The sequence below is a fragment of the Somniosus microcephalus genome, chromosome 31 (genome assembly GCF_052327205.1).
Source record: "Somniosus microcephalus isolate GS21.2 chromosome 31, FLI_Smic_1.0, whole genome shotgun sequence".
NCBI classification, from domain to species: domain Eukaryota; kingdom Metazoa; phylum Chordata; class Chondrichthyes; order Squaliformes; family Somniosidae; genus Somniosus; species Somniosus microcephalus.
In genome coordinates, this window is record NC_141017.1 from 14164220 (window position 1) to 14189963 (window position 25744).

The 25744-nt window shown below is 50.6% G+C and overlaps 1 pseudogene across 1 annotated transcript in view; it reads right to left on the reverse strand.

Moving 5' to 3' along the window:
• The window catches only part of LOC147097595 (protein Niban 1-like), a 149219-nt pseudogene that overhangs the window by 116890 nt on the left and 6585 nt on the right, over positions 1–25744 (reverse strand). Inside the window, exons 2-4 of the transcript XR_015074314.1 lie at positions 12096–12226; positions 7688–7819; positions 2385–2499 (exon numbers count right to left, since the gene is read on the reverse strand). The product of XR_015074314.1 is annotated as a protein Niban 1-like (transcript). The remainder of the gene's footprint in view (positions 1–2384; positions 2500–7687; positions 7820–12095; positions 12227–25744) is intronic.

A 25744-nucleotide genomic window follows, 5' to 3' on the forward strand; every position in this document is an offset into this window, starting at 1 on the left:
GTAAGAGTTTTTATAGTTATATAAAAAGAAAAAGGGTGGCTAAAGTAAATGTTGGTCCCTTAGAGGATGAGACCGGGAAATTAATGGTGGGAAATATGGAGATGGCAAAAACACTGAATGAATATTTTGTATCAGTCTTTACAGTAGAAGACACTAAGAATATCCCAAAACTGGACAAACAGGGGGCTACAGGGGGGGAGGAGCTAAACACGATCACAATCACTAAGGAAGTGGTACTCAGTAAAATAATGGGACTCAAGGCAGATAAATCACCTGGGCCTGATGGCTTACATCCTAGGGTCTTGAGGGAAGTGGCGGTAGGGATTGTGGATGCATTAGTAATAATTTTCCAAAACTCCCTGGAATCAGCAAAGGTCCCGGCAGACTGGAAAACTGCTAATGTAACGCCCTTATTTAAAAAGGGCAGTAGACAGAAGGCTGGAAACTATAGACCGGTTAGCCTAACATCTGTGGTAGGTAAAATATTGGAGTCCATTACTAAGGAGACAGTAACAGGACATTTGGATAATCATAATTTAATAGGACAAAGTCAGCATGGTTTTATGAAGGGGAAGTCATGTTTGACAAATTTGCTGGAGTTCTTTGAGGAAGTAACATATAGGGTGGATAAAGGGGAACCAGTGGACGTAGTGTATTTAGACTTCCAAAAGGCATTTGACAAGGTGCCACACAAAAGATTATTGCTTAAGATAAAAAATCATGGGATTGGGGGTAATATTCTGGCATGGATAGAGGATTGGCTATCTAACAGAAAGCAGAGAGTTGGGATAAATGGTTCATTCTCGGACTGGCAATCAGTAACTAGTGGTGTTCCACAGGGGTCAGTGCTGGGTCCCCAACTCTTTACAATCTATATTAACGATTTGGAGGAGGGGACCGAGTGTAACATATCAAAGTTTGCAGATGATACTAAGATGGGAGGGAAAGTAGTGAGTGAGGAGGACATAAAAAACCTGCAAGGGGACATAGACAGGCTAAGTAAGTGGGCAGAGATTTGGCAGATGGAATACAATACTGGAAAGTGTGAGGTTATGCACTTTGGCAGGAAAAATCGTAGAGCAAGTTGTTATCTTAATGGCAAGAAACTGGAAAGTACTGAAGTACAAAGGGATCTGGGGGTCCTGGTGCACGAAACTCAAAAGGTTAGTATGCAGGTGCAGCAAGTGATTAAGAAGGCCAATGGAATGTTGGCTTTCATTGCTAGGAGGATAGAATATAAAAATAGGGAGGTATTGCTTCAGTTGTACAAGGTATTGGTGAGACCGCACCTGGAATACTGCGTACAGTTTTGGTGTCCATACTTAAGAAAAGACATACTTGCTCTCGAGTCAGCACAAAGAAGGTTCACTCGGTTAATCCCGGGGATGAGGGGATGGACATATGAGGAGAGGTTGAGTAGATTGGGACTCTACTCATTGGAGTTCAGAAGAATGAGAGGCGATCTTATTGAAACATATAAGATTGTGAAGGGGTTGGATCGGGTGGATGCGGGGAGGATGTTCCCGATGATGGGTGAAACTAGAACTAGGGGGCATAGTCTTAGAATAAGGGGCTGCTCTTTCAAAACTGAGATGAGGAGGAACTACTTCACTCAGAGGGTGGTAGGTCCATGGAATATGCTGCCCCAAAAAGCTGTAGAAGCTACATCATTACATAAATTTAAAACAGAAATAGACAGTTTCCTAGAAGTAAAGGGAATTAAGGGTTACGGGGAGCGGGCAGGAATTTGGACATGAGTCTAGGTTCGGATCGGTCATGGCCCTGTGGGTAGCGGAGCGGGCCCAGGGGCCGTGTAGCCTGATCCTGCTCCTATTTCGTGTGTCTAATTCTGTTAGATTCAGGAGATGGTTCAGTGATAGTAGATTGGTGGTTAGGATCAGATCAGCCATGATCTTATTGAATGGCGGAGCAGGCTCGAGGGGCCGATTGGCCTACTCCTGCTCCTATTTCTTATGTTCTTATGTTGTCCTTCTAGGTGGAAGAGGTTGCGGGTTTGGGAGATGCTGCCAAAAAAGCCTTGGCGAGTTGCTGCAGTGCATCTTGTAGATGGTACACACTGCAGCCATGGTGCGCCGGTGGTGGAGGGAGTGAATGTTTAGGGTGGTGGATGGGGTGGATTCATGTTCCATTTTATATCGTTCTGAAGGGTTATCAGCAGAAGTGCCTGGGAAGCTCCCACCTAACACCATGTGACAGTGCCAATGAGAAGGTCCACCACAACCTTCTCGGGGCAACTCGCACGGGCAGTGAATGTGGTGCCACCAGCGTCGGCCACATCCCGGGGCAAACAGAACAACAATTCGGAATGAGCGACCAGCTCCCTGGTCCAGATCCAGCATTCCCGCTCCCCTTTGAGTTCTCACCATTGAAGTGCGGCCAGCTCTGATTCAGCATGTCCCTGTACTCCGTCACTGAGCTCAGCAGGACGCACCCTGACAGCTGCACAGCGGCTTCGGCTTTCATCCCTCTCCGCTCGGCCTGGAACATATCGCAGCAGGATAACAGGATTCTGGCAAAGAATTAGCATCCCCCAGCCCCACCCCCGCCCTTCACTCATTCCCCCACCCATCCCCCCACCCCGCCAACGCCACCCCAACGCAATCCCCCCACCCCTACCCATCCCCCCACCCCGCCAACCCCACCCTCGCCCAACCCGCCAACCCCACCCCCGACTCAATCTCCCCACCCCCCAACTCAATCCCCCACCCCCCATCCCCGCCCATCCCCCCTCCCCGCCAACCCCACCCCCAACCCAATCCCCCCAGCCCCCACACCCGCCCATCCCCCCACCCCGCCAACCCCACCCCCCCCTCCAACTCAATCCCCCCACCCCCCAACTCAATCCCCCCACCCCCCAACTCAATCCCCCCACCGATCCAGACACACTCCCACCGACCCAGACACACTCCCACTGACCCAGACACTGCCCCATCCTAGACACACTCCCACCGACCCAGACACACTCCCACCGACCCAGACACACACTCCCACCGACCCAGACACACACTCCCACTGACCCAGACACACACTCCCACTGACCCAGACACTCCCACCGACCCAGACACACACTCCCACCGATCCAGACACACTCCCACCGACCCAGACACACTCCCACTGACCCAGACACTGCCCCATCCTAGACACACTCCCACTGACCCAGACACACTCCCACCGACCCAGACACACACTCCCACCGACCCAGACACACACTCCCACTGACCCAGACACACACTCCCACTGACCCAGACACTCCCACCGACCCAGACACACACTCCCACCGACCCAGACACACACTCCCACCGACCCAGACACACACTCCCACTGACCCAGACACTCCCACCGACCCAGACACACACTCCCACCGGCCCAGACACACTCCCACCGACCCAGACACACACTCCCACTGACCCAGACACACACTCCCACTGACCCAGACACACACTCCCACTGACCCAGACACACACTCCCACTGACCCAGACACTCCCACCGACCCAGACACACACTCCCACCGACCCAGACACACTCCCACCGACCCAGACACACTCCCACCGACCCAGACACACACTCCCACTGACCCAGACACACACTCCCACTGATCCAGACACTCCCACCGACCCAGACACACACTCCCACCAACCCAGACACACACTCCCACTGACCCAGACACTCCCACTGGCCCAGACACACTCCCACCGACCCAGACACTCCCACCATCCCAGACACACTCTCACCGACCCAGACACTCCCACCGACCCAGACACTCTCACCGACCCAGACACACACTCCCACCAACCCAGACACTCTCACCGACCCCAACACACTCTCACTGACCCAGACACACACTTTCACTGACCCAGACACACACTCTCACCGACCCAGACACACTCCCACCGACCCAGACACACACTCTCACCGACCCAGACACACACTCCCACCGACCCAGACACTCTCACCGACCCCAACACACTCTCACTGACCCAGACACACACTCTCACTGACCCAGACACACACTCCCACCGACCCAGACACACACTCTCACCAACCCAGACACTCTCACCGACCCAGACACACACTCTCACCGACCCAGACACACACTCTCACCGACCCAGACACACACTCTCACCGACCCAGACACACACTCCCACCGACCCAGACACACACTCTCACCGACCCAGACACACTCTCACCGACCCAGATACACACTCTCACCGACCCAGATACACACTCTCACCGACCCAGACACACACTCTCACCGACCCAGATACACTCCCACTGACCCAGAAACACACTCTCACCGACCCAGATACACACTCCCACTGACCCAGAAACACACTCTCACCGACCCAGAAACACACTCTCACCGACCCAGAAACACACTCTCACCGACCCAGAAACACACTCTCACCGACCCAGACACACACTCTCACTGACCCAGAAACACACTCTCACCGACCCAGATACACACTCCCACTGACCCAGAAACACACTCTCACCGACCCAGAAACACACTCTCACCGACCCAGACACACACTCTCACCGACCCAGAAACACACTCTCACCGACCCAGACACACACTCCCACCGACCCAGACACTCCCACCGACCCAGACACTCCCACCGACCCAGACACACACTCCCACCGACCCAGACACACACTCCCACTGACCCAGACACACACTCCCACTGATCCAGACACTCCCACCGACCCAGACACACACTCCCACCGATCCAGACACACTCCCACCGACCCAGACATACTCCCACTGACCCAGACACTGCCCCATCCTAGACACACTCCCACTGACCCAGACACACTCCCACCGACCCAGACACACACTCCCACCGACCCAGACACACACTCCCACTGACCCAGACACTCCCACCGACCCAGACACACACTCCCACCGACCCAGACACACACTCCCACCGACCCAGACACACACTCCCACTGACCCAGACACTCCCACCGACCCAGACACACACTCCCACCGGCCCAGACACACTCCCACCGACCCAGACACACACTCCCACTGACCCAGACACACACTCCCACTGACCCAGACACACACTCCCACTGACCCAGACACACACTCCCACTGACCCAGACACTCCCACCGACCCAGACACACACTCCCACCGACCCAGACACACTCCCACCGACCCAGACACACTCCCACCGACCCAGACACACACTCCCACTGACCCAGACACACACTCCCACTGATCCAGACACTCCCACCGACCCAGACACACACTCCCACCAACCCAGACACACACTCCCACTGACCCAGAAACACACTCTCACCGACCCAGAAACACACTCTCACCGACCCAGACACACACTCCCACCGACCCAGACACTCCCACCGACCCAGACACTCCCACCGACCCAGACACACACTCCCACCGACCCAGACACACACTCCCACTGACCCAGACACACACTCTCACCGACCCAGAAACACACTCTCACCGACCCAGACACACACTCCCACTGACCCAGACACTCCCGCTGGCCCAGACACACTCTCACCGACCCAGACACTCCCACCGACCCAGACACACACTCTCACCAACCCAGACACTCCCACCGACCCAGATACTCCCACTGACCCAGACACACACTCCCACTGACCCAGACACACACTCCCACTGACCCAGACACACACTCTCACCGACCCAGACACACACTTTCACCGACCCAGACACACACTCCCACCGACCCAGACACTCTCACCGACCCAGACACACACTCTCACCGACCCAGACACACACTCCCACCGACCCAGACACTCTCACCGACCCAGACACACACTCTCACTGACCCAGACACACACTCCCACCAACCCAGACACTCTCACCGACCCCAACACACTCTCACTGACCCAGACACACACTCCCACCGACCCAGACACACACTCCCACCAACCCAGACACTCTCACCGACCCAGACACACACTCTCACCGACCCAGACACACACTCTCACCGACCCAGACACACACTCTCACCGACCCAGACACACACTCCCACCGACCCAGACACACACTCCCACCGACCCAGACACACACTCTCACCAACCCAGACACACACTCTCACCGACCCAGACACACTCTCACCGACCCAGATACACACTCTCACCGACCCAGACACACACTCCCACCGACCCAGACACACTCTCACCGACCCAGATACACACTCTCACCGACCCAGATCCACACTCTCACCGACCCAGATACACACTCCCACTGACCCAGAAACACACTCTCACCGACCCAGATACACACTCTCACCGACCCAGATACACACTCTCACCGACCCAGACACACTCTCACCGACCCAGGCACACACTCTCACCGACCCAGATACACACTCTCACCGACCCACACACTCCCACTGACCCAGACACACACTCCCACTGACCCAGATACACACTCTCACCGACCCAGACACACACTCCCACCGACCCAGATACACACTCCCACTGACCCAAATACACACTCCCACTGACCCAGATACACACTCTCACCGACCCACACACTCCCACTGACCCAGACACACTCTCCCACTGACCCAGATACACACTCTCACCGACCCAGACACACACTCCCACCGACCCAGATACACACTCCCACTGACCCAGATACACACTCCCACTGACCCAGATACACACTCTCACCGACCCAGACACACACTCCCACCGACCCCGACACACACTCTCACCAACCCAGACACACACTCCCACCGACCCAGACACACACTCCCACTGACCCAGACACACACTCTCACCAACCCAGACACACACTCTCACCGACCCAGACACACTCTCACCGACCCAGATACACACTCTCACCGATCCAGATACACACTCTCACCGACCCAGACACACTCTCACCGACCCAGATACACACTCTCACCGATCCAGATACACACTCTCACCGACCCAGACACACTCTCACCGACCCAGATACACACTCTCACCGACCCAGACACACACTCCCACCGACCCAGACACACTCTCACCGACCCAGATACACACTCTCACCGACCCAGATCCACACTCTCACCGACCCAGATACACACTCCCACTGACCCAGAAACACACTCTCACCGACCCAGATACACACTCTCACCGACCCAGATACACACTCTCACCGACCCAGACACACTCTCACCGACCCAGACACACACTCTCACCGACCCAGATACACACTCTCACCGACCCACACACTCCCACTGACCCAGACACACACTCCCACTGACCCAGATACACACTCTCACCGACCCAGACACACACTCCCACCGACCCAGATACACACTCCCACTGACCCAGATACACACTCCCACTGACCCAGATACACACTCTCACCGACCCACACACTCCCACTGACCCAGACACACACTCCCACTGACCCAGATACACACTCTCACCGACCCAGACACACACTCCCACCGACCCAGATACACACTCCCACTGACCCAGATACACACTCCCACTGACCCAGATACACACTCTCACCGACCCAGACACACACTCCCACTGACCCAGACACACACTCCCACTGACCCAGACACACTCTCACCGACCCCGACACGTTCACCAACAAGACACAGTGCAGTAAGAACAATAGAACTCAAAGCTCAGGGTGAATTAGTTCACTCACTTACCTCTTTAGTTTCAAAATACTCTAAGTGGTAGCTGGCCTTCATCACAAAGTATCTCTCCTTCCACTTCTTCTTGCCTTCCATGAGTTGCTTTAGGTACCCCTCGGAAATCACCTGTTCGGTATCCCCGAGCTCCTGAGAATAAAGGCAACGACTGAGCTGGCCTTTGGTCTTCACACCCCTTTCAACTCCAGTGTGTTTAGGGTCTCACAGCCTTTCAGAGCAAGAGGCTGGATCCAGCGTGTGATTAAATTGCTTTTGGGTCGAGCGACCCCACATCCAGCAGCGTGTTTGCAACAGACGTTTTCCACCCTTACTGGACAGGCACCAACCCATTAACAGGCTTGGCTTCTCCACATGAGATTCCAGACCGCGTAGGCTAGTTTCGGCATTGCCAGCTTCTTTTTGCCGAGTATGTCAACAGCCACCGGATTATTTCAGATTTCAGGCTGATGGTGACGCTGAGAATGCGGTAAGACTTTTTTACGGACTTTTCGGCATCGCCCCCGTCTGGGGCGCAATTATCGGCTGGGTGCAAAAATTAGTGCCTGGCGCTAATTATCGCTTCCGACGGCAAACTTGGCTTTTATCGCCCCTGGAGGTGATTGGAGCGCTAAATCAGGCGCTACACACCTCTCTTAAGGCGCTAACTCCGAGGAGCGAGGCGCTTCCTCAGAGCGCTGGCGAAGCTCATGTGATGTCAGTCAGCAATGGAACACAGACACACTGGCGCCGGCCAGTTCTTAAAGGGGAGGGTCGATCTTGCTCTCCATCCACACCCTGCTCATTGCAGCCTTGAGTCTCGGCCTGGAGAGACCTGTACATCAAATCTGCTGGAAAGAACAATGGAGAGGCCCAGGGAAAGAGCTCAGAGTGCAGCCCCCATAGTCTCTTCTAAATCAATACAAGGAAGGGCAAATCAAAATAAACCTGCAAAGTGCTGCTCAGTACTCAAAACTCCTTCACACAGCGTTGAATCTCCCCAGAAGTCTCTCTCTCTCTCTCCCAGAATGCGTGGTGCAAAAATGTCACCAACAAAAAAAGGCAGGAAGCGGTCACCTTTAAATAGCTCTCCCCCAGTCCCTTCCTGACTGCAAAACGCTCCCCTCAACCTGTCGTTGCTAGCGGCAGGCGGTAAGGCAGGGGGCGCCACTCAATATCCGGTCCGGGGCGCTACCGGGGCGTTGCACACTCGACCGACGTCACGATCTGCCGGCGCAGGAGATCATGGCGGTAGTGTTTAGCGCCGCCGCAAAATGTCTAGTTAATTTCGTGAGTGGTGCAAACATCGCCGCGCCCGGGCGCTAGTTGCTTTGCGCTCATTAGCGCCCTCTAAGGGCACTAACGGGAGGTGCAAACCAACCAAATTTTCCCCCCTTGTGTTTACATAGCACCTTATTACATCCTCAGGACATCCCAGAGCCTCTCACAGCCTATAAATTACTTTAAGTGCAATGACCGTTGTTATGTAAACCAACACAGCAGCCAATTTGCACCCAGCAAGGTCCCAAGACCTGCAAATGAGATCAATGATCAGTTACGCTGTTTTTGGTGGCGCTGGTTGAGGGAGGAATGTTAGCTAGGACACTGCCCTTTCTGAATAGTGGTTATGTTACTGGACTAATGATTCAGAGAACGTGAGTTCACATCTCACTGTGGCAGGTTGAGAATTTGAATTCATACTTGGAGTACTGCGTACAGTTCTGGTCGCCATATTATAAAAAGGATATAGAGGCACTGGAGAGGGTGCAGAGAAGATTTACAAGGATGATACCAGAAATGCGAGGGTATACCGATCAGGAAAGGATGAACAGGCTGGGTCTCCTTTCTCTTGAAAAGAGAAAGTTGAGGGGTGACCGAATAAACCTTTAAAATGATGAAGTTTTGATAGCAGATAAAGAGAATGATTCCACTTGTGGGGAAGAGCAAAACTAGAGGCCACCAATATAAGATAGTCACCAAGAAATCCAATAGGGAATTCAGAAGAAAAGTCTTTACCCAGAGAGTGGTGAGAATGTGGAACTCGCTACCACAGGGAGTGGTTGAGGCAAATAGTATAGATGCATTTAAGGGGAGGCTAGACAAGCATATGAGGGAGAAGGGAATAGAGGGTTACGCTGATAGATGAGGAGAGGCGGGAGGAGGCTCGAGTGGAGCATAAACGCCGGCATGGCCTGGTTGGCCTGTTTCTGTGCTGTATATCCGATGTAGTTTTAAAAAGCTGGTATCACTGAAAGTGACCGTGAAGCTATCAGATTGTTGTAAAAACCCAACTGCTTCATTCACGTCCTTTAGGGAAGGAAAGCCACCGTCCTTACCCGGTCTGGTCTATTTGTGACTCTAGTCCCACACCAACGTTGTTGACTCTCCATGGTCCTCTGAAGTGACCTAGCGAGCCACTCAGTTGTATCCAACCGTTACCAGCGGTTCAAAAAGAAGACCCACCACCACCTTTAATGGGCAACTCGAGATGGCCAATAAATGCCGGCCTTGCCAGCAACGCCCACATTCCGAGAATTACGTTTTTGAGAACGAGATCTCGAATGTCCACCCAAACCGGCAGGCAGGACTTCAGTTTAACGTCGCATCTGAAAGGTGGCATCTTCAACAATTCCGCATTCCACCAGCATTGGGTCGAGCGAAAAAGCCTACTCCAGCAACACGTTTACAACAGATGGTTTTCACCCTTATTGGAGAGGCACCAACCCATTGGCAGGCTTGGCTTCTCCAGGTATCAGTCTAGGCTATTGAGGTGATCTAGAATCTAACATTTCCTGTGGAGAGTTTATTTTGGGAGATAATTTGCATGTAGCCTATTTCCATTTTCTGAGATGCACTCTCTGTGGAATCACTCCTCTGTGCTTGCGCCGTGGAGTAGAGCTTGAACCCATGACCTTCTGCCTCGGGCAGTAGGGCGATCAACTGAGCCAAGCTGGCACTCACAGAAGCCCGAAGCACACATGCAGGGAGGATGTTTCCCCTGGCTGGGGGGTCTAGAAAGAGGGGTCACAGTCTCAGGATGCGGGGTAGGACATTTAGGACTGAGATGAGGAGAAATTTCTTCACTCAGTGGGTGGTGAACCTGTGGAATTCTCTAGCACAGAAGGCTGTGGAGGCCAAGTCACTGAATATATTTAAGAAGGAGATAGATAGATTTTTAGACACAAAAGGCATCAAGTGACTAGTGGGGTACCGCAGGGATCGGTCCTTGGACCCCAGCTATTCACAATATATATTAATGATCTAGACAAGGGAACTAGATGTAATATCTCCAAATTTGCAGATGACACAAAGCTGGGTGGGCGTGTGTGCTGTGAGGAGGATGCCGAGAAACTCCAGGATGATTTGGACAGGTTGGGTGATTGGGCAAAAGCATGGCAGATGCAATATAACGTGGATAAATGTGAGGTTATCCACTTTGGTGGCAAAAACAGGAAGGCAGATTATTATCTGAATGGCAATAGATTGGGAGAAGGGGAAGTGCAATGAGACCTGGGTGTCCTTGAGCACCAGTCGCTGAAGGTAAGCATGCAGGTGCAGCAGGCGGTTAAGAAGGCAAATGGTATGTTGGCCTTCGTAGCGAGAGGGTTTGAGTACAGGAACAAGGGTGTCTTGCTGCAGTTGTACAGGGCCTTGGTGAGACCACATCTTGAGTATTGTGTGCAGTTTTGGTCGCCTTATCTGAGGAAGGATATTCTTGCCATGGAAGGAGTTCAGCGAAGATTCACCAGGCTGAAACCTGGGAATGCAGGAATGACGTATGAGGAGAGATTGGGACGATTGGGCTTGTACTCGCTGGAGTTTAGAAGAATGAGAGGGGATCTTATTGAAATTTATAAAATTCTGACAGGGCTGGACAGACTAGATGTAGGAAGAATGTTCCCGATGGTCGGGGGAGTCCAGAACCAGGGGTCACAGTCTAAGGATAAGGGGTAAGCCATTTAGGACAGAGATGAGGAGGAATTTCTTCACCCAGAGAGTGGTGAACCTGTGGAATTCTCTACCACAGAAGGCAGCAGAGGCCAATTCATTAAATATATTCAAGAAGGAGTTGGATATATTTCTTAAGGCTAAAGGGATCAAGGGATATGGAGAGAAAGCAGGGACAGGGTACTGAATTTGGAGGATCAGCCATGATCGCATTGAATGGCGGAGCAGGCTCGAGGGGCCGAATGGCCTACTCCTGCTCCTATCTTCTATGTTTCTATGTTTCTAAGGGGTATGGGGAGAGAGCGGGAATATGGTATTGAGATAGAGGATCAGCCATGATCGCATTGAATGGCGGAGCAGGCTCGAGGGGCCGAATGGCCTACTCCTGCTCCTATCTTCTATGTTTCTATGTTTCGACCCAACATCATGCTCTACTTGTCCAACTGTCCCGAGGTTCGCCGAGCGGAATCAGGATTCCTACCTTGTTTTGCAGTAACTGGGGGGCGTGACTGGCCCGAGGCTCCACCTCATTCCAGACATTGTTCAGAAAAGCCACTGCGTATTGTCCCCGACAGTGAGGTCGCATGTTATCCAGCAGCTCATCAGCCCTACCTGAGGAAGCAGTGGACAGAACAGAGTGACACGGCAGAAATTGATACCGGATGGCAGCTTTCAGTCAGCAAGAAACATTGGTGATATTTACTCACCTTCTGCTTTTTCTTACCCTCTCTTCACAGAACCTTCTGAGACTTATCTTATAAAGAAAGAACTTGCATTTCTATAGCGCCTTTCACGACCTCAGGACGCCCCAAAGCACTTCACAGCCAATGAAGTACTTTGAAGTGTCATCACCATTGGAATGTAGGAAACATGGCAGCCAATTTGCGCACAGCAAGCTCCCACAAACAGCAATATGATAATGACCAGATCATCTATTTTAGTGATGTTGATTGAGGGATAAATATTGGCCGGGATACCGGGGATAACTCCCCTGCTCTTCTTCGGAATAGTGCCGTGGGATCTTTTACATCCAGCTGAGAGGGCAGACGTGGTCTCGGTTTAACGTCTCATCCGAAAGACGGCACCTCCGACAATGCGGCACTCCCTCAGTACTGCACTGGGAGTCTAGCTCTTTGTACTCAAGCCTCTGGAGTGGGACTTGAACCCACAAGCTTCTGACTCAGAGGCGAGGGAGTGCTTCACACTGAGACTGGGCTGAAACATTTTGTAACAGATTGTTTCCACTCAGTAACAAGGAGCGGAAGGGGGAGAGACACTGGAAAAATAATGGGGAAAACTCGATGAAATTCACACAGATGGTTGTTAAAGCAAGTAATTCTGTACCACAATAGGGCTATTGAAGCAGAGACTGTGATATCATTTACATAGATAATTGGATATGTAGTTGAAGAACAAGTCCCAGCACTATACAGTGGGAAAATGGCCTCCTTCCATGCTGGAAATTCTATGATTCTGTGCATCAGTTCCCCCAGTAAACCCACCAGATAGTCCCCCAATAAATCCACCAGACTGTCCTCCAGTAAACCCACCAGACAGTCCCCCAATAAATCCACCAGACTGTCCCCAGTAAACCCACCAGACAGTCCCCCAATAAATCCACCAGACTGTCCCCAGTAAACCCACCAGAATGTTCCCAGTAAACCCACCAGACTGTTCCCAGTAAAACCCATCAGACTGTCCCCAGTAAACCCACTAGACTGTCCCCCAGTAAACACACCAGACTGTTCCCAGTAAACCCACCAGACTGTCCCCCAGTAAACCCACTACAGTCCCCCAATAAACCCACCAGACTGTTCCCAGTAAACCCACCAGACTGTTCCCAGTAAAACCCACCAGACTGTTCCAAGTAAACCCACCAGACAGTCCCCCAGTAAACCCACCAGATAGTCCCCCAATAAATCCACCAGACTGTCCTCCAGTAAACCCACCAGACAGTCCCCCAATAAATCCACCAGACTGTCCCCAGTAAACCCACCAGACAGTCCCCCAATAAATCCACCAGACTGTCCCCAGTAAACCCACCAGAATGTTCCCAGTAAACCCACCAGACTGTTCCCAGTAAAACCCATCAGACTGTCCCCAGTAAACCCACCAGACTGTCCCCCAGTGAACACACCAGACTGTTCCCAGTAAACCCACCAGACTGTCCCCCAGTAAACCCACTACAGTCCCCCAATAAACCCACCAGACTGTTCCCAGTAAACCTACCAGACTGTTCCCAGTAAACCCACCAGACTGTTCCCAGTAAAACCCACCAGACTGTTCCAAGTAAACCCACCAGACAGTCCCCCAGTAAACCCACCAGATAGTCCCCCAATAAATCCACCAGACTGTCCTCCAGTAAACCCACCAGACAGTCCCCCAATAAATCCACCAGACTGTCCCCAGTAAACCCACCAGACAGTCCCCCAATAAATCCACCAGACTGTCCCCAGTAAACCCACCAGAATGTTCCCAGTAAACCCACCAGACTGTTCCCAGTAAAACCCATCAGACTGTCCCCAGTAAACCCACCAGACTGTCCCCCAGTAAACCCACCAGACTGTTCCCAGTAAACCCACCAGACTGTCCCCCAGTAAACCCACTACAGTCCCCCAATAAACCTACCAGACTGTTCCCAGTAAACCTACCAGACTGTTCCCAGTAAACCCACCAGACTGTTCCCAGTAAAACCCACCAGACTGTTCCCAGTAAACCCACCAGACAGTCCCCCAGTAAACCCACCAGACAGTCCCCCAGTAAACCCACCACAGTCCCCAGTAAACCCACTACAGTCCCCCAGTAAACCCACCAGACAGTCCCCGAGTAAACCCACCAGACAGTCCCCCAGTAAACCCACCAGACTGTTCCCAGTAAACCCATCAGACTGTCCCCGAGTAAACCCACCAGACAGTCCCCAGTAAACCCACCACAGTCCCCCAGTAAACCCACCAGACTGTTCCCAGTAAACCCACCAGACTGTCCCCCAGTAAACCCACCAGACAGTCCCCAGTAAACCCACCACAGTCCCCCAGTAAACCCATCAGGCTGTCCCCCAGTAAACCCACCAGACTGTCCCCCAGTAAACCCACCAGACAGCCCCCCAGTAAACCCATCAGACAGTCCCCTCCGTAAAGCTCTCCAACCAATGATTAGCAAAGTGAGATGTAAATGATTGGGTTCGGGGGAGTTTCCTCGGGCTTGCGTTTGGCGAATACTCTTTTAAAATGTTATATCAGCGCAGTAACAGGGCAGCCACATCTCTACTGCTCTGCTTAAATATAAAGGTCGCACAGGAGAGCGTGAAGGACGAGTGCTTTGTTTTGGAACAAACTGCAGTTGCTGCTCCTGGCGCAGTGGGCAGAAGGTTTGCTGTATAAACTCGTGAACTTGTCTGACTCGTTTAATGAAATTTCTCAGCGCTGATCAGTCTCCCGTGTCAAGGGCAGAGTCTCCACACGGATTCAATACACAGCATTTATCTTTATGAATAATTGTCCTCCTCCAATACCGGCAAAGAGGTTACAATGTTTAGCTAGGTCCTCGAATTTGGACTCTAAACTTTATCATTAATTGGTGCAGACGTGACGGAGCTAAAGGATATTTGTATTTCACAACAACAACAACTTGTATTTATATAGTGCCTTCAACGTAGTAAAACTTCCCAAGGCGCTTCACAGGAGAGTAATCGAACAAAATTTGACACCGAGCCACATGAGGAGATATTAGGACAGATGACTAAAAGCTTGGTCAAAGAGGTAGGTTTTAAGGAGCGTCTTAAAGAAAAGAAAGACTTGCATTTACATAGCGCCTTTAACAACCACCGGACGTCTCAAAGCACTTTACAGCCAATGAAGTACTTTTGAAGTGGAGTCACTGTTGTAATGTGGGAAACACGGCAGTCAATTTGCGCACAGCAAGCTCCCACAAACAGCAATGTGCTAATGATCAGATAATCTGTTTTTGTTATGTTGGTTGAGGGATAAATATTGGCCCAGGACACCGGGGATAACTCCCCTGCTCTTCTACGAAATAGTGGCCATGGGATCTTTTACATCCACCTGAGAGAGCAGACGGGGCCTCGGTTTAACGTCTCATCCGAAAGACGGCACCTCCGACAGTGCGGCACTCCCTCAGCACTGCACTGGGAGTGTCAGCCTAGCTTTATGTGCTCAAGTCCCTGGAGTGGGACTATGAACCCACAACCTCCTGACTCAGAGGCGAGTGTGCTGCCCACTGAGCCACAGCTGACAGGAGGCGAGAGAGGTGGAGAGACGGAGAGGTTTAGGGAGGGAATTCCAGAGCTCGGGGCCTCGGCAGCTGAAGGCTCAGCCACCAATGGTGGAGCGGTTGAAATCAGGGATGCTCAAGAGGCCAGAATTAGAGGAGCGCAGATATCTCAGAGGGTTGTAGGGCTGGAGGAGGTTACAGAGATAGGGAGGGGCAGGAAATTAAAAAGACGTTTGGAAATTTACTTCACAGGCTTTAATGGAAGAAATATGTTTCAAATGGACTTATTAATGCGATGCAGTTGCCAAACCCAACAACCATATCACAAGCCTAGCAACCAAATCACAAACACCAAGCCAAAGTCAGCAACTTGCCGCAGGCTCACCCAGTTCAACAATCAGCCCCAACTCCCATGGTTAAGGTGAAGGTACATTGTAGGGGCTGGTGTAGAAAGGAAGCATGCGGGAGCCATTTTTCTAATATGAATTATGTGGTTACCAAGCAGGCAAATTGTTGATGGTGAGTCATATCACGCGATGTGAACCAGTATTATTAAACTCTGCATCACGCTTGTACCATGCCCAGATTACAGAATCCACATGAATTCACTTGGGTTAAAATAGGTCACAGTTACATTGGAACTGCTAATTGTTTCCTGTCACTAAGCTGCCCTCGGTGATAGAACAATGGTTGTTTACTTACATGTATCTAATATAGTCTCAACAACAAAAGGAGTAAGAGAGTTACAGAGACAGAGAGACGCACACATACAGATGTAGAGACAGATGCTACTGAAACTAAGTACTCAGCCGGACCCTGACCAGCCCCAGACCAACACAGCCGTCCAAACACCAATCCGAGTGAACCAAATCATTAAACAATGCAAAGAAACCTACCTGGAACATTGGAACAAAATAACCGAAAGCCAAAGCAGATTAGAATGTTACCGGGCCCTAAAAAGAGAATATAAACTGGCAGACTACCTCACGACCATCAGAGACACAAAACAGAGACAGACCCTCACCAGGTACAGACTAAGCGACCACCAACTGGAAATTGAAAAAGGCAGATACAAGAAATCCTGGCAGCCTAGAGAGAATAGAATATGCGATCAATGTCTGGCCGGCGAGGTTGAAACAGAAATGCATTTCCTCCTAAAATGCGAAAAATTCAACACATCAAGAAACATATTATTCAACAAGCTAAGCCAAACAACCCCAGATTTCAAGGAATTGGATGACCTGTCAAAATTGAGATTAGTCCTGGGAGAAGGAGACAGACCATACCTTGGGGCCAAATATGTAACAACATGTCACAACCTGAGGACTGTTTAAAATTAAGACTGTTTAAAATTAATATTGAACGTACCAAATGAAGTACAAAGACTGTTTAAAATTAATATTGTTTAAAAGTAATATTGTATGTACCCAACAAATGTCAAATCGATTGACACCTACAGAATGTTTGAAAATGTACCTTTTTGCTATGTAAGCTTTGGCAATATGGTTCTCTGTAAACTTTCATGCCAATAAAGCATTTGAATTTGAATTTGAATTTGATTTGAGTGACACAGATATACAGAGAAAGCCACATGCACAGACGTGTAGAGAGACTGAGAGAAATATACACAACCAGAGAAAGAGACAGACAGAGATAAGAGAAAGACACACGGGAAGACAGAGAGAGAGAGAGAGAAAAAGATACAAACAGGCATTCAGGAAAAGCCCTCAACATCAAAGCAGCATTCGACCAAGTTTGACATCAAGGAGCCCTAACAAAACAGATCAATGGGGGTTAAGGGGAATCCTCTCCAGTGGCTGGGGTTACACCTCAGACACAGGAAGATGGTCGTGGTTGTCGGAGGCCAGTCATTGCAGCCCCAGGACGTCGCTGCAGGAGTTCCTCAGGGCTGCATCCTCGACCTAAACATCTTCAGTTACTTCAGCAATGACCTTCCCTCTGCCATAACATCAGGAGTGGGGATGTTCGCCCACAGTTCCACACTATTCACAACTTCTCCGATAAGGAAGCAGCCCGTGCCAGCCTGCAGCAGGACCTGGATAACACCCTCGCTTGGGCTAAGTGGCTGATAACTTTCACACTGCACTAGTGTCAGCCAATGACTATCTTAACCAGGAAAATCCCAACCACCTCCCCCCTCACCTTCAGCAGCACCACTAATTCTGCGTCCTTCAACCATCAACATCTTGGTGGGGTTTCCTTTGCTAGCAACCCTAGGCTATGGGAAAGAGCAGGGGATAATCTTTAAAAGAGCCGGCACAAGCTCGATTGGCTGAATGGCCTCCCGCTGTGCTGTATGATTCGGGAAGTTCAACTTCGCCATCCACGTCAACACCATGGCTACAAGAGAAGGGCAGAGGCCGGCTATTCCACAATGAGTGGCTCACCTGCTGATTCCTTCAAAGCCACGCCAATATCGCCAAGGCTCAAGTCAGGAGTGTGGGGGATATCTCACCAGGCACCTGAGTGGGTGCAGCCGCAACAACACTCACCAAGGTTGATGCTATCCAGCATACAGCAGTTCAGTTGATCAGCACCCCTGCCACTGAACTCAATATCCACCCCACCATGCCAGTGCACTGTGGCTGCAGTATGCACTACATAAAGGATGCATAACAGCAACTCAGCAAGCATACTTTGTCCATCCCAGACCGGTGACCAATCAGGGTAATGTCCATCCCAGACCGGTGACCAATCAGGGTAATCTCCATCCCAGACCAGTGACCCAATCAGGGTAATGTCCATCCCAGACCGGTGACCCAACAGGGTAATGTCCATCCCAGACCGGCAACCCAATCAGGGTAATGTCCATCCCAGACCGGCAACCCAATCAGGGTAATGTCCATCCCAGACCGGTGACCCAACAGGGTAATGTCCATCCCAGACCGGCGAACCAACAGGGTAATGTCCATCCCAGACCGGCGACCCAATCAGGGTAATGTCCATCCCAGACCGGTGACCCAATCAGGGTAATGTCCATCCCAGACCGGTGACCCAATCAGGGTAATGTCCATCCCAGACCGGTGACCCAACAGGGTAATGTCCATCCCAGACCGGCGACCCAATCAGGGTAATGTCCATCCCAGACCGGTGCCCAATCAGGGTAATGTCCATCCCAGACCGGTGACCCAACAGGGTAATGTCCATCCCAGACCGGCGAACCAACAGGGTAATGTCCATCCCAGACCAGTGTCCAATCAGGGTAATGTCCATCCCAGACCGGTGACATAGAAACATAGAAGATAGGAGCAGGAGTCGGCCACTCAGCCCCTCGAGCCTGCTCCGCCAATTAATGAGATCATGGCTGCTCATCCAAATTCAGTACCCTGTCCCTGCTTTCTCCCCATATCCCTTGATCCCTTTAGCCTCAAGAAATATATCCAACTCCTTCTTGAATATATTTAATGAATTGGCCTCAACTGCCCCGTGTGGCAGAGAATTCCACAGGTTCACCATTCTCTGGGTGAAGAAATTCCTCCTCATCTCAGTCCTAAATGGCTTACTCCTTATCCTTAGACCGTGACCCCTGGTTCTGGACTCCCCCACCATCGGGAACATCCTTCCTGCATCTAGTCTGTCTAGTCCTGTTAGAATTTTATAAGTTTCAATGAGATCCCCTCTCATTCTTCTAAACTCTAGTGAATATAAGCTTAATCGACCCAATCTCTCCTCATACATCATTCCTGCCATCCCAGGAATCAGTCTGGTGAATCTTCGCTGCACTCTCTCCATGGCAAGAACATCCCTCCTCAGATAATGCGACCAAAACTGCACACAATACTCAAGGTGTGGTCTCACCAAGGCCCTGTACAACTGTAGCAAGACATCCTTGTTCCTGTACTCAAATCCTCTCGCTATGAAGGCCAACATACCATTTGCCTTCTTAACCGCCTGCTGCACCTGCATGCTTACCTTCAGCGACTGGTGCACAAGGACACCCAGGTCTCGTTGCACTTCCCCTTTTCCCAATCTATTGCCGTTCAGATAATAATCTGTCTTCCTGTTTTTGCCACCGAAGTGGATAACCTCGCATTTATCCACATTATACTGCATTTGCCATGCATCTGCCCAATCACCCAACCTGTCCAAATCGTACTGGAGTTTCTCTGCATCCTCCTCACAGCACACACGCCCACCCAGCTTTGTGTCATCTGCAAACTTGGAGATATTGGGGTTGATTTTATCTCAGGTGCGGGGAATTGGCAGGTTCCCCGAATTTAGTGATTCCCACACGATTCTAAATGGGTCTGTGAGATTGATGCAATTTTAACTCAATTGGCCAATTGATTTCCAACGTGTGGGAAGCCTTGGCAATTAAGTATTTCCAGTCAGAAAGTCGCAGAATATGACGTCATCATTGCTGCTGCTTTTAAGGTCCACAGCAAGCCTTGCTTCCTCTGCAGACTCCCAAACTTCACCATTAAGATGGTACAGGAGCATCTGTACAAGAACCTGCAGGACCAACGGCCAGCGGGAGGGCCAGATCTGCCCTCAAATTTGATGAGGCTTCACTCCAGGCATTACTGAATGGTGCTAGGGCCCACAGGGAGGTTCTGTTCCCTTCTTCAGGGAGGAAGAGGCCTCCCAGTCAGACCAAGGCTGTGTGGCTACAGGTGGCAGGTGAAGTCAACTGCTTGGGGCTCACACGGAGAACGTGGTTGCAGTGCAGGAAAAGATTCCATGACCTTCTTCGCACTGGAAAAGTAAGTACTGTATGATGTTTCCATCACCCTCAATCTGATCCCCATTGCCTTTCCTCGCCAGCACTCAGCTTTAGCAATCTCTTCCTGCACATCCCACTAGACACTCACATCCATGCACCCTTACCCATTCCCACTCTCTCTATGCTCACATTCACAGAACTATTCCACCATGCAGCCCTCACACTCCCTCTCACTCTGATGCTTTGAACACAACTGACTACACACAGGGAGGGCCCTCCATCTTTGTCTCCTTCTAAGTATCTATGCTATGCGATCTCTGCACTCACTCCTTCATTCTCACTCAATCTCCACTTGTCTCCCTCATTACAGGAAAAGAGAGCTCACAACAGGAGAGAGCGAGCCAGGACATGAGGAGGGCGGCCCGCAGTAGCCCAGCTCACCCCCTGGGAGGAAGGCGTCCTGGAGATTGCTGGGGCTGACCGAGATGTGGACATTGGGGAAGGACAGACAGGAGCATCCCCGCAAGCTGGTGACAGAATAGTTTTCCATCTCTCTCATTGGCATTGCATGAGTCGCTGATAATGATTCTGAAGCTACATCATATGGACTTATGATCATCTGCAAAATGCAATGTGCATGTAACCTTGGGATCACATCTCTAACTTTTTCCTTGACTCTCCCACAGGACCATCGAGAGCCCCCGTCCCCAGTGTGCAGGAGGAAGAGCCTGAGCAGCCAGACTCCTCAGAGGAATCTGCAACCTCTGAGGGCGCAGCGTCAGCAGAAATAAGCGCACCCAGCACCAGCGCAGACACTCACACCTCGGTGGGACCTTCGGGACATAGAGTAGAGTTGTCACCTGGTGTATCACAGCTCACAAGTGAGCATCAGCAGATTGTGGAGACAGGGACAGCAGTGGAGAGTCCTCGTCGGAGGGCGCAGGACTCTGCCAGCTCGGCTCAGCTGCATGTCGACCCTCTGCCTCTGGGTCCATCCGTAAGATCAGAGGCGATGGAACCCCATGCACAGATGCAGGAGTCTCTGGCAGGTTTTGTCTCCAGGGTCACTGCGAATGTGGAGCGAATGGAGGAGTCCATAGCGAACATGACCAGAGTCTTTGTGGAGTCATTGGTGCATGAACACATCAACACGGAAAGGATGGCTACCTCTGTGGAAAGCATTGCTACCTCCGTGGTAAGGCTGGCTACCGTAGAGGAGAGGATGGCTATGGTAGAGGAGAGGAGGGCTACGGCCACGGAGGAGGTTAATCGCCAGGGTATGGAAAACATGGTGAGTGTTCAGAATAGAATGACATCTCTTGAGGAGCAATGGGCATCTATTGAACAGAGAAACCAGACCTTCATTGAAGTCCTTCTGAGTAGGACTGCCATTGTAGATACGGGTCCCCATGGGCCCCCTGATGTGCAGCAAGCTGCTCTCAAGCCACTTGCAGGCACTGAGGGGGAGCTGACCCATGAGAGGGAGGTTGGTGGCAGACTTCAAGGAAGTGGGGGCTCCTCTCCAAGCGCTCACACTTCCATGCCACTGCAGAGCCCTCGGTCAGAGCCCCGCCGGAGTCCACACCCAACGGAGATAGAGGTCTCAACCCCTGCACAGCTGCAGGAGCAGCAGACTGCTGGTGAGCCCTCACAGGCTCGCCACCCCAGAGTACGCCCGCCAAAGGTGTCGAGACAGGAGCAGCAGGAAAGTGAGCAAGGGGCCTTCACATCTGCTGAAGCCACAGGGGAAGCACTACGTAGGAGCATGCGTAAGAGGAAAATAAAGCACAAATAGTCACAAGGGTAGTCACTTGGGTGAAATGTTGTGTATTCTGTAAAAATGCCATCAGTTGTTTGTTTTTCATAAAAATTCTGATGGCAACTTCTGCAGTTGTGGTGTGTGTCATTTCGCAAATGGGGCTGGAGGTCCTCTAATGCCAAGAGGGGAAGGAAAAAAAGGCCTCCCATGCTTCTGGTAGATGCCTCAGTTGAGGAAACGCTGAGTGAGGGTGGCGAGAGGGGTTTCCCAGGAGGTCACACTGAAGAAGTGTGTGAGGCTCCAACCTTCCACAGGTGTGGTTAGGCCTGGTAAAAGTTGCCCCAGACCTGAGACAACAAAGTCCTGCCACCTGCAAATGATGACTGATCAAATATCCTCTTTAATGTTGGACCTGCAGCTGATAGTCAGCAAGCCAATAGTGTTCACGCCAGGTTTCACAGGCGTGATCCCCGCCAGGCGTGTTTTACGTGGGAAAAGGGTTAAACAGGCAAGGGCCTATTAAAATGGGATTATAAAGGCCAATGAGTGCTGTTTAAGGGCCCTAAAGACCAGTCCCGCCTGTTGCAGGCGGGACTGATTCGGGTCCATCAGACACACCTAGGTTAAAATGGCGTGGAGGCGGGAACCAGGTGGGGGGGTCCCAACCCCCAGGTTTTGCGATTTTAATCCCCCACATGCCTAAAAGCCCGCCTGTCGGCTGCGTTAAAATCGAGCTCATTACATCTAGTTCCCTTGTCTAGATCATTTATATATATTGTGAATAGCTGGGGTCCTAGCACCGATCCCTGCGGTACCCCACTCGTCACTGCCTGCCACTCGGTAAAAGACCCCTTTATTCCAACTCTTTGCTTCCTGTCTGCCAACCAGTTCTCTATCCAAGACAGTACCTTACCCCCAATCCCATGTGCTTTAACTTTACACGCTAATCTCTTATGCGGGACCTTATCGAAAGCCTTCTGAAAGTCCAAATACACCACATCCACTGGTTCTCCCTTATCTATTCTACCAGTTACATCCTCAAAAAATTCCAGTAGATTAGTCAAGCATGATTTAACTTTTGTAAATCCATGTTGACTTTGTCTGATCCTGTCACTGTTTTCCAAGTGCTCTGCTATTACATCTTTTATAATGGAGTCTAACATTTTCCCCACTATCGATGTCAGGCTCACTGGTGTATAATTCCCCGTTTTTTCTCTACCACCCTTTTTAAATAGTGGGGTAACATTAGCTATCCTCCAATCCATGGGAACTGTTCCAGAGTCTATAGAATTTTGGAAGATGACCAGCAATGCATCTACTACTTCTAGGGCCACTTCCTTAAGTACCCTAGGATGTAGATTATCAGGCCCTGGGGATTTATCAGCCTTCAATCCCGTCAATTTCCTAACACCATTTCCCTACAAATACTGATTTCATTCAGTTCCTCCCTCTCATTAGACCCTATGTTCCCCGACATCTCTGGGAGATTATTTGTGTCCTCCTTTGTGAAGACAGAACCAAAGTCTGTATTTAATTGGTCTGCCATTTCTTTGTTCCCCATTATAAATTCCCCTGATTCTGACTGCAAGGGACCTACGCTTGACTTCATCAATCTTTTTCTCTTCACATATCTATAGAAGCTTTTACAGTCAGTCTTTATGTTCCCTGAAAGCTTACTCTCTATTTTCCCCCTCTTAATTAATCCCTTTGTCCTCCTTTGCTGAATCCTAAACTGCTCCCAATCCTCAGGTTTGCTGCTATTTCTGGCCAATTTATATGTCCTCTCCTTGGATCTTATGTTATCCCTAATTTCCCTTGTTAGCCATGGTTGAGTCACCTTTTTTGTTTTATTTTTATGCCAAACAGGGATGAACAAATTCTGTAGTTCATCCATGCAATCTTTAAATGTTTGCCATTGCCTATCCATCATCAACCCTTTAAGTAACATTCCCCAATCCATCCTAGCCAACTCGTGCCTCATACCTTCGTAGTTTCCTTTATTTAAATTCAGGACCCTAGTCTCTAAATCAACTGCTTCACTCTCCATTTTAACGAAGAATTCTATCATATTATGATCGCTCCTCCCCAAGGGGCCTCGCACAACAAGATTGCTAATTAATCCTTTCTCATTACATAATACCCAGTCTAAGATGGCCTGATCTCTAGTTGGTTCCTCGACATATTTGTCCACAAAACCATCCCGTATACACTCTAGGAATTCCTCCTCCACAGTATTGTTACTTATTTGGTTAGCCCAATCTATATGTAGATTAAAGGCACCCATGATAACTGCAGTGCCCTTATTGCACACATCTCTAATTTCCCATTTAATGCTATCCCCAACCTCAGCATTACTGTTTGGGGGTCTGTATACAACTCCCACTAATGTTTTCTGCCCCTTGGTATTTCTCAGCTCTGCCCATACAGATTCCACATCATCAGAGCTAATATCCTTCCTTACTATTGTGTTAATCTCCTCTTTAATCAGCAATGCTACCCCACCTCCTATTCCTTTTTTCCTGTCCTTCCTGAATATTGAATACCCCTGGATGTTAAATTCCCAGTCTTGGTCACCCTGGAGCCATGTCTCCGTAATCCCAATTATAGGGTAATGTCCATCCCAGACCGGTGACCGAACAGGGTTATGTCCATCCCAGAACGGTGACCCAACAGCGTAATGTCCATCCCAGACTGGTGACCAATCAGGGTAATGTCCATCCCAGACTGGTGACCAATCAGGGAAATGTCCAGCCCAAACTGGTGCTTGACCAGGGTAGTGACATTGCTTGCGGAGCACTGACTGACCTGACACCTGGTTGAGACTGAGCTGTGTACACCAGGTTTCTGCCACTCATGGTTTCTGGATAGACTCTGGTTCTGGTTCTTGATGGAGAGAAATTTGATGACCTCAGACCCCCTCCCCCGGAATGCCCCCACGCACACTCAGGGTCTGGTGGCCCCAATTTGGAAACCTATGTTTTGATGAACCTCTTTCACCTGGGCTATGAATGATTGGATAGCTCCACCTCCATCCTGTTTCCTGTCAACCTGAAGGAACGGAAAGAGACTGCGTGGAGGAGAGAGAATTTCCTTCATTACAGCAGTGAATACACTACAAAAGTAGTTAATTGGCTGTAAAGCACTCTGGAACGACCTGAGGTGTTGAAAAGTGCGATAGAAATGTGTGTTTTTTTTAGATTGCAGTTTTACACCACGTCGGCTTTGTTTCATGCTGCAAGTGCTGGCCATGATTTTAGCTGGCAACTCGTACTGCAATGAAATGGAGTGAAGCGGAGCTCCATGTATCCATGTGCCATCGCCAGTGAAAGAAAGATAACAGAAAGAGAAAGAAGTTCCAATCATACTTGTATCTCACTGCCACAGAGATATCCACTCCCTGTATCTCACTGTCACAGAGATATCCACTCCTGTATCTCACTGTCACAGAGATATCCAC